The following is a 10,507-nucleotide window of genomic DNA, read 5'->3' on the forward strand; positions in this document are numbered from 1 at the left end:
TTCTACAGTTGCACTACGTTTTGTAACTGTTAAATATTATTTTGATAATAACATATATTTCAATGTTGATGAACTTCATACTGTTCATTCATAATCTGATTGCTCACTGTTAAAATAAAAACATTACAATTACAAAATAATTATATCTACAGCCCCTACACACACAAACACACCGCTTTCATAAATAACACACTTGTTCTGCAATAATATGTTTTATGTTTCCTGTCATTTTTGTTAGGAAAGGACATGCCTGAAAGACACGACATTTTCTCCTTCTCTGAGGTTCAAGAAGAACATCCAAGAGGAACATTAAAAGCTGATGTTATGAGATTTTAAGACCAGTACAGGACATTCACTAAGAAACTACTTTTATTGTGAAAACACAGTCAGCTGATCGAATGCACCTATTTCCACATCTACACTCCATCCGCTGATTATTTCTATTTGCCTCACTTTATGAGCTTCACATCACTTGTGCCTTGTACCGCAGAGTTTGCAACGTCACAAATAAATGGGGCCAATCTTCAGTCAGATGTGAATGTGTAATCTAACATTTTCAGTAAGAATAATGGACAAAAGGAGTGCAAATACAAATACAATTTATGTGGTATTTAGGTGTAAACCTATTAAATGTATAAGTAAACACATTTAGTCAAATCAAGTGACAGACTAGGCCTGTGCAGTTGGTATCAGCTTTGCCCAGCATGGGCTCCTCCATCAGGCCTGGTCCTCCTCGCTGAGGAAAGACCCTCAGTCCTCTCCACACCAACAGACAAGACGTCCATCACACGGAGGTTTCTCCCTGAAGTCTCTGCTGCTCTCTGGACACCATGCTGTCTCAATCCGTCCACACTGAATATGAGAGGGGGAAAATGAAAATAATAAATGCTTTAGACAATAAGAAACATAAAGTTGACTGTTGAGTTGCTCAGTTTTTTTAGATTGTCAATACTATTACTGTATAACTAATATCTCAGGTTAAGAGGCACATTCAAATAAAGATTGGTCTTTAAATATATGTTCTCTTTTGAATTGTTTGTCTAAAGTCAAGGATCTAGAACTGGTACTTAGTTTGAATAATACAGTCTGGTTATTATGCTGTTTGGAGGAGGCCTCACAGGTAAGAGCACTAACTAGCTACCATCACATGTACCTTAGCTTGACTTAAATGTATTAAACGTATAGTTAAAGGTGGGGTAGGTAAGTTTCAGAAACCGGCTCGAGATACACTTTTTGTTATATTCCATGGAATGCTCTTAACATCCCGATAGCAATTAATATCTTAAGTGCTTTGACAACAAATCCATAAAAAACGTCATCTGTAGAAGCTGTAATACTGTAAAAAGTACAACCAATCCGTTTAGCCAGGCCGGCTAAACGGATTGGATGGCCTATCTGCCTGTCAGCCGTCCATCGGGGCACAAACTTATCTCGTGCCCTCATTGGTCATGTGCGCGTTCGTGTGTGTTGGAGGAGGGGCTCTATAAGGAAGTGGCAGATTTTCTCCGGTTGTGTATTTTCAAATTCTAGCGATCTCTAGCCGGTTTCTCAAACTTACCTACCCCACCTTTAAGTGATATCAAAATATAAATAACTAATGTCATGCAAACATTAATATTTGCTTGATTCCAGTGTTGAATTTAGCACAATTGCATACAAACGTTAAGGGGTTTTAAGATTCTGAAGTATTATGCTAAAAACTCAATAACTTAGATTATTATTTATAGTTTTGCTGAATAGTTTCAAGGCCGCTTACCTTAGAAACGTAAAATGCGATGGCAGCGTGCAGATGGGAAGCATGTTAGCTTAGCTTGGTAGCTTCAGCTAGCTCTGGAACTTCCAGCTCGGTGGCAGCAGGTCCCGCCTCGGCTCCGCCTCTTTGCCCTTATAGAGAGGCGAAGTCACGCCCATCTACTTCCGGCCCATGGGACCCCGGAAGCGAAAAATTAACATTGAATTCAATGGAGAGAGAAAACGTATCTTTTGATCCCATTTGAATTGTGCCACGAACTACACATATGATGTTTGTCAATCTTAAACAATAAGTTCCATGTCAAAAAAGTCACATTTTGTCGTAAAACTGTTGAAATATAAGACTATGAAAAATACGCGACTACAAAGACTACAAATCCCAAATCCCATTCTGGCTCGCGTAAGTGATGTCACAGGCGATAATGCTCCAAGTGGTTGCGACTCGTAATTAAAGCGAAGAAGAAGATCTCATAACTGATTTATTCCCTCCAATAAATAAGAGATTGCTAAAAATAAATTCACTTTTACAAGATGCCTGTGTGCTTTGTACCAGGTTGTAATCACATAAGTGATCATACTTATAGATCATAGCTCGTTCTATCGCTTCCCGTCTGATGAAAGGACCAGGAGTCGCTGGATCAGAGATCTCAGGTAATACACATGTTGTGCATGGAACACAGTCAAGCTAGCTACATAGCTAGTAGCGAGCACGTTAGTTAGCATCACATTACTTAGCCTTGTCATTTGTATTAGCCTTAACATGAAGTGAACCCAAATGTTAAACAGTAAGAGTAGTCATGATGTTAAGTATTTTGTGAAACATTTGAAGAGGAGCCTATCGCCAGGTGCTAAGGGGGCGGGAGGTAGGCTAACGGCAGATTAGCATCTGCGATCTTTTCTACTTAATGCTATCTGCTCAAATGGTTAACATTGAACATTAAAAGATCAGGCAGTTCAGGGAGAGTCGAAGGAAGGAAGGCAGGCAGGCAGCTTTGCATGACATGTATTTATTTATAGAAGGACCATGCATACAAAAACATTAATCTCAGCAAAGAGAAGAGATGCAATATGCCAGATTATAGCTAATAGCTAATTTCCATCTGTGGTCCATTCTTCTGGACGTGTTTCATTGTGATGATAGTGAGTCAATCTGTTTGTTGGAAAGACAGTAGTTGAGTGATTACTGATAGAACATTATTAAAAGAGATAATTATTCAAAGTGTTGTTACTTTAAAGTGTTGTTACTGACCTTTTTCTCTTTTATTTTCTTTACCTCACCTGTAACTGCTGAGACCCTGAGGAACATGCACACTGGACTGACCTGCTCTGGCAACCTGATTTCCACTGTACGTAATAGTATTTGGTTATGGTATATTATTTATATACATCAAAGGCACAATGCACCCCCCAGAGACACACATGTATTGAGTGTGATATTGTGCATAGGTCAAGTGAAATCATCTTTACACACTAGAAAACTGTAGGAGCGGCAACTTGTTTTGAAATTGAATTTTTAATATCCGATAATAAAGTTGATCTGTTTTCTTTATTCTTCTCTCTTCCCAGCTCCATCCATCACCGTGCTCTGTTCCTGCAGGTCCTGCTTGCTAATCAATGCTTTATTTTTTTACACAATTACAAATAAAGTCAATGTATTGTATGACATGAAGTTGTGCTTCATTCGGAGTCAATAATACATTCATTCTGCCTTCAACTGCACAATGATTGTGGACTGCACCGACATCCATGTAGCTGCCCCCAGTAAGATGAACCAAGCAAAGAGGGTCAACATCATGCCCAAGGACATCCAGCTGCATCCGCGAGAGAGGGCTTAGACTGACCTGAGACCAGCACACCCAAATACAACGGCTCTTTTAAGAGCCACCTACAGTTTCAAAGAGTTGCAATCCTACGTTATTATAATTATTAAACTGGTTCATGTGTCACTTAGTTTACTGAACCGTGATGAAAGAAATGAGTGAGGTAGTGGTTTACTGAAGTTACAAAGACATTAATATATGAGTGACAGGTCAGTGTAAACACAAGCTTCTGTCAATTATGGATCACTCAAACTATTTATATAAAAATATGTAATAAAGTTCTAAAACAAGTATTCGGTATATTCCTTGATAGCTTTTGGAGAAGGTTGTTTTTAAGTTTACTAAAATCTATCGTTTAAACTGTTTCACTTTATGAAAAGGAACAGGTGAGTAGAGCATCATTGAGTTTCTTATTCTGTCAGTAAATTATCCAGATGAAATGTTTATCATTATTTTATTCAACCCTAAACAAATTGATTGTACCTTTTTAATAATGACCTTACATGGTCGGCAAAGTTAAATTAACTTCAGAAAATCAAATCTGTTCTGAGAAAAAACTAATAAATGTTTAAAGATAGGAACTTGCCATCCCACTGAAAAACAGTCCGTAGAGATTTAAAGGCGTAGTTGTAGTTCAGTCCAACGTTTCATTTGGATTCATTTCTCCAACAGTCAACTATTTTCATAAAGAATATATATATTTTTCAAAGTCAACTTTATTGTCAATCTTACTCAGTTTGTGTTTATAGACAGAGATCAAAAATACTTTTAAATCAAATAAAATTATACAATTTACAGATATGTATACAAATATATATATATCCTATATACACCATCATGTATAATGATGGTGGACACTTCACCTCCAGCAGGGCAGATGGCTGCACAAGTCCATCGGGGGATGCTCCCAAAACACAGACTCACTCACAAAGAGACCAGACTCGAACACTGTCTCCTGAGAGGCCTGCACAAAAGCCTTCACCCCTTCGGCCTCGTTTAAAACCCCCCAGTTGACAGCCATGACTCCGTCCAAGTTGTACCCCCCGAGCACCCTCTTCATGAGGGACGCGCATGGAGTGGATGAAAGTCCCGACCGCAGCACAGAACCAAACTTGCTGGCTGTCAACCTGCCCCGCCTGTGTAACTGCCCCTTTGTCCGCTGTCCTCCGGTGGCTGTCTGGATGGCAGCTTGCTGGTCTCTGCTCAGTCGCATTGAGGCAAGAATTGCCTCAAGCCCCCGACCCCCTTCACCAGCTCCGGCACAGTGACAATGGCCTGATGTTGAGGCCGCGGCTCTGGCTCAGGTGACAAAAGCCATGCCATGCCACACTGTGCGCCCCTCAGTGCAGACCTGAACCAGTCTACATCCTGAGTGGCGATGTCTCTGGCCAGTGGGTTGTATGTCTCCTCTCACTGTTGGTAAAGTTGAGACACCGGCTGGACTACTTTGGAAGTGCCAGGCTTCCTCCACTGGCACTCAACATCTGTGGAGCTGATCTGCCACATGGCACATATTGCCAATGCTGCAGCGTGGCTGCATTTGTACATCCCCCGTGCACAATCACAGACAGCGCTCTGCATCGCGCCATCGCCTCCCATGCAGATCTGTACAAATAAAGAAAGTACCATGTTTGTTAGCATGCTATAATAGATTGAATGAGCAATAATACAAGGATGGTCCGGTTCTGGGGGTGGGAGGGGTTATTTTTCCATAGTTTTGTCTGATTGTTGTTATTGTTTGTTTTTTCTGTATTTTTTGTAATGTGTGTTGTACTGGTTGTGATTGTACATTGTATTTTTCTAAATGTGTATGAATACATTTTTGAAAAACATTTGATCAACAATCAAAAAGGATTTGGTCAGGATCTAGACTCAGTGTGTAGTTTATTAATTAATCAATGCTCTCTACATTAGGAAAACACATACCAGTGTACCCGAGGGAGTCACGCACAGCTGTGCCTGGATAACCAAACAAATTGACAAGATAACCAAAACCCTTGAATCTACACACAGCAAATAAACTCAAATGACACAATGAGATGTAAAAGGAGATCACACATACACTATAGTCGATATAAAACTGGCCGTTTGAAGAGCAACTAAAACAAAACACGGGAGTATACCTTGTTCTTGTGAACACTAATGTTATCCACAGCACACACAGACCACGAAGTTCTAAAGGAGAACACTAGTTACTGAAACAAAACACGTTAGTGTACCTTGTTAGCTAATGTTAGCTAGCTGACATTAACGTTACACATTGCACTCATATTACTCACCAACATCTTGTAAAGCCGGTCCCGCTGCTCTTACAGAACCGAATAACTCCCCTTTCGTGTATGTACAGCTCTTAACGTGTCCAGACTTGTAGTCACCTCGTTTTATACTTTTATTCTCATTCTGAAAGAAACAGGTGACATTTGCTAACGTGACGGCCATCTTTGTGATGGTGACGCGTATTGTGCGAGACCAAGAGACCTGTAGTTCACTCAGCGGTTTCACACAAAAAAATGTGTAACTTCACAGTTTTACGACACATTTTAATTTTTTTGACTTGCAAAATATTCTTTTAAATTGACAAACATCATATGTGTCATTCGTGGCACAATTCAAACGGGATCAAAAGATAACCTTTCTCTCTCCATTGACTTCAATGTATAATGTTACGCTTCCGGGGTCCCATGGAGGCTCCCGGAAAGGGAGGGACTTCGCCTCTCTATTTGGAGCAGGCTGGAGAAGGCGGGAGTTGAACTCTGACGTCACTGTTGAGCCGTTAGTGGCCGACTCCGCCTACTAAGGGCTTCACGGCAACTCTGGAGAATCCTATGGGTGACGTCACGGACCCTAAGTCCATTTATATATACAGTCTATGATACCAACATTGAGAGAGAGAGAGGTGAGAGGGAGAGAGAGAAGAGAGAGAAGAGAAAAGAGAGGAGAGAGAAGAGAGGAGAGAGAGAAATATATTTGCAAGTTGCATGAACTCAGGGCTGGCCCGTAGCACTGGCGTTATAGATGTTCGCCTAGGGCGCCAGATCTGGGGAGGCGCTGCGCTGGCAGCTCTGGGAGGGAAAAACATTTTTGACCGTTGGTGCTCATCCTAATTTTCGGCCTTGATGTAACAATATTCATAATTAAGTAAATGTAACACCCTTTTCACCCCGGTTACACGTTTCATTTGCCCTGTACGATGGGCGCTGTAAGTGATGAAAATGGGGGATGTTGGCTTATCTGGCACCCGCAGCTCACAGCCAAAATGCGAGTGAGCGTGGGAGCGAGGGAGGGTGCACCGGTTCCGGCGCTGTTGTTATTAGAATCTGGTGCTAGCTGCTCTAACGGATATAAGAAGAAGATGTTTCTACAATAATGTGGAGGGAGAGTCCTCTCCAGTCAGGCTGATGACTACAGCTAAGTGAGGTAAAGGACTCTCGAGTGTTTAGATTAGTCTAAGTTATCTCAGTGGGTCTCAAACGTTTTGATCACAATTTATGTAAACACATATTTTCAAGGCACTCCTTTATAATTATTGGGATAAACAGGTTTGAAATCATTCCAATGTATAGGACCGTCCCGCGGGCCCACCACCTACGGGAAACAACGATGGGGTCGGGTGCGCTGCCAGAAGGGTGGCAGTGAAAGCGGTGGGTCTCGACGGACCAGACCCGGGCGACAGAAGCTGGCTTTGGGGACGTGGAACGTCACCTCTCTGGGGGGGAAGGAGCCGGAGCTTGTGCGGGAGGTGGAGCGTTACCAGTTGGATCTGGTTGGGCTCACCTCTACGCACAGCGTCGGCTCTGGAACCTTACTTCTGGATAGGGGTTGGACTCTATTCTTCTCCGGAGTTGCTCAAGGTGTGAGGCGCCGGGCGGGTGTGGGGATACTCACAAGTCCCCGGTTAGGTGCTTCGTTGTTGGAGTTTACCCCAGTGGACGAGAGGGTCGCCTCCCTACGCCTGCGGGTTATGGGGGGGAAAACTCTGACTGTTGTGTGTGCTTATGCACCCAACAGCAGTTCAGAGTATTCGGCCTTCTTGGAGACCCTGGAAAGAGTCCTGTATGGGGCTCCTGAAGGGGACTCCTTAGTCTTGCTGGGAGACTTCAACGCACATGTGGGCAATGACGGAGACACTTGGAGGGGCGTGATTGGGAGGAACGGCCCCCCTGATCTGAACCGGAGTGGTGGTTTGTTACTGGACTTCTGTGCTAGTCATGGATTGGCCATAACAAACACCATGTTCGAACATAAGGATGTTCATAAGTGTACGTGGTATCAGAGCACCCTAGGCAGAAGGTCCATGATCGATTTTGTTATCGTATCATCGGACCTGAGGCCGTATGTTTTGGACACTCGGGTAAAGAGAGGGGCGGAGTTGTCAACTGATCACCATCTGGTGGTGAGTTGGGTCGAGTGGCGGGGGAAGCCTCTCGATGGACCTGGTAAGCCCAAACGTGTAGTTCGGGTGAACTGGGAACGTCTGGAGGAGGCCCAAGTTCAGGAGGCCTTCAACTCGCACCTCCGGCGGAGCTTTTCGGGCATTCCTGTGGAGGTTGGGGACATTGAACCAGAGTGGTCGGTGTTCAAAGCCTCTATTGCCGAAGCCGCGGCGGGGAGCTGTGGTCTCAAGGTCCCTAGGTGCCTCAAGGGGCGGTAACCCTCGAACCTCCTGGTGGACACCGGTGGTCAGGGAAGCCGTCCGACTGAAGAAGGAGGCCTTCAGGGATTTGTTATCCGGGGGACTCCCGAGGCAGTTGCAAGGTACCGACAGGCCCGAAGGGCAGCAGCCTCATCCGTGGCCGAGGCAAAGCAGCGGGTGTGGGAGAAGTTCAGAGAAGACATGGAGAAGGACTTTCGGGCGGCACCAAAGTTGTTCTGGAAAACTGTCCGACACCTCAGGAGGGGGAAGCAGGGAACCATCCAAGCTGTGTACAGTAAGGATGGGACGTTGTTGACCTCAACTGATGGAGTGTTAGGGCGTTGGAAGGAACACTTTGAGGAACTCCTGAACCCGACAACTCCGCCCTCTATGTTAGAGGCAGAGCTGGAGTATGACGGGGGATCAACACCAATCTCCCGGGGGGAGGTCACTGAGGTCGTCAAACAACTCCACAGTGGCAAAGCCCCGGGGGTGGATGAGATCCGCCCGGAAATGCTGAAGGCTCTGGGTGTTGAGGGACTGTCATGGTTGACACGTCTCATCAACGTTGCGTGGAAGTCGGAAACAGTACCGAAGGAGTGGCAGACCGGAGTGGTGGTTCCCCTTTTTAAAAAGGGGGATCAGAGGGTGTGTGCCAATTACAGAGGCATCACACTACTCAGCCTCCCCGGGAAAGTTTACTCCAAGGTACTCGAAAGGAGGGTCAGGCCGATTGTCGAACCTCAGATTGAGGAGGAACAATGCGGATTCCGTCCTGGTCGTGGAACGACGGATCAGCTTTTTACTCTCGCAAGGATCCTGGAGGGGGCCTGGGAGTACGCTTATCCGGCCTACATGTGTTTTGTAGACTTGGAGAAGGCGTATGACCGAGTTCCCAGGGAGTTACTGTGGGAGGTGCTGCGGGAGTATGGGGTGAGGGGGTCTCTACTCAGGGCCATCCAATCTCTGTACTCCCAAAGCGAGAGCTGTGTCCGGGTCCTCGGCAGTAAGTCGGACCCATTTCCGGTGAGGGTTGGCCTCCGCCAGGGCTGCGCTTTGTCACCAATCCTGTTTGTAATATACATGGATCGGATTTTGAGGCGTAGTCGTGGGGGAGGGGGTCTGCAGTTCGGTGGACTAAGGATTGCACCACTGCTTTTTGCAGATGATGTGGTTCTAATGGCTTCATCGGTCTGCGACCTTCAGCACTCACTGGATCGGTTCGCAACCGAGTGTGAAGCGGCTGGGATGAGGATCAGCACCTCCAAATCTGAGGCCATGGTTCTCAGCAGGAAACCGATGGACTGTCCACTCCAAGTAGGGAATGAGTCCTTACCCCAAGTGAAGGAGTTCAAGTATCTCGGGGTCTTGTTCTCGAGTGAGGGAACAATGGAGCGTGAGATGGGCCGGAGAATCGGAGCAGCGGGAGCGGTACTGCAGTCGCTTTACCGCACCGTTGTGACGAAAAGGGAGCTGAGCCAGAAGGCAAAGCTCTCTGTCTACCGGGCCATTTTCGTTCCTACCCTCACCTATGGTCATGAAGGATGGGTCATGACCCAAAGAACGAGATCGCGGATACAAGTGGCCGAGATGGGTTTTCTCCGCCGGGTGGCTGGTGTCTCCCTTAGGGATAAGGTGAGAAGTTCGGTCATCAGGGAGGGACTCGGAGTTGAGCCGCTCGGAGTTGAGCCGCTCCTCCTTCGTGTCGAAAGGAGCCAGTTGAGGTGGTTCGGCACCTAGTTAGGATGCCACCTGGGACGCCTCCCTAGGGAGGTGTTCCAGGCACGTCCAGCTGGGAAGAGACCAAGGGGTAGACCTAGGACCAGGTGGAGGGATTATATATCTTCGCTGGCCTGGGAGCGCCTTGGGATCCCCCAGTCAGAGCTGGTTGATGTCGCCAGGGAAAAGAAAGTTTGGGGCTCTCTGCTGGAACTGCTACCCCCGCGACCCGACCACGGATAAGTGGGAGAAGATGGATGGATGGATGGATGGATGGACTATAGGACAGTAAACCAAAAATATCCTTTAAAACTGGAAAGATAAAAAAAAAAGCATAAATAAATGTTAAGGTAAAATAAGATATGAACAACAAAAATAAAATAAGTTACATTCATTTGTTATTGGCTATGGTAGGCTATTGGTTATGTTCACATACTTATTTGATTACATCCACTTGTCTAAGATGACAACAGAGACTTTCCTCCCAAACCCAGCTGTTGACTTGTGGATGCAAGCAGCTAATCGCAGACTCAACCAGAGAGAAAGTAGTAGGCCTACATCATCAGCTACCATGTCTGACAGA

At 45.4% G+C, this 10,507-nt stretch overlaps 1 long non-coding RNA gene across 1 annotated transcript; it reads left to right on the forward strand.

Moving 5' to 3' along the window:
- The first annotated feature begins 2,300 nt into the window (after nucleotides 1-2,300).
- Nucleotides 2,301-3,815, forward strand: LOC139435237 (uncharacterized). Its single transcript, XR_011644520.1, has 3 exons — nucleotides 2,301-3,098; nucleotides 3,319-3,349; nucleotides 3,505-3,815. It is a non-coding gene; the product is annotated as an uncharacterized lncRNA (long non-coding RNA).
- The last annotated feature ends 6,692 nt before the right edge of the window (nucleotides 3,816-10,507 follow it).

The sequence above is a fragment of the Pseudochaenichthys georgianus genome, chromosome 15 (genome assembly GCF_902827115.2).
Source record: "Pseudochaenichthys georgianus chromosome 15, fPseGeo1.2, whole genome shotgun sequence".
NCBI lineage: Eukaryota > Metazoa > Chordata > Actinopteri > Perciformes > Channichthyidae > Pseudochaenichthys > Pseudochaenichthys georgianus.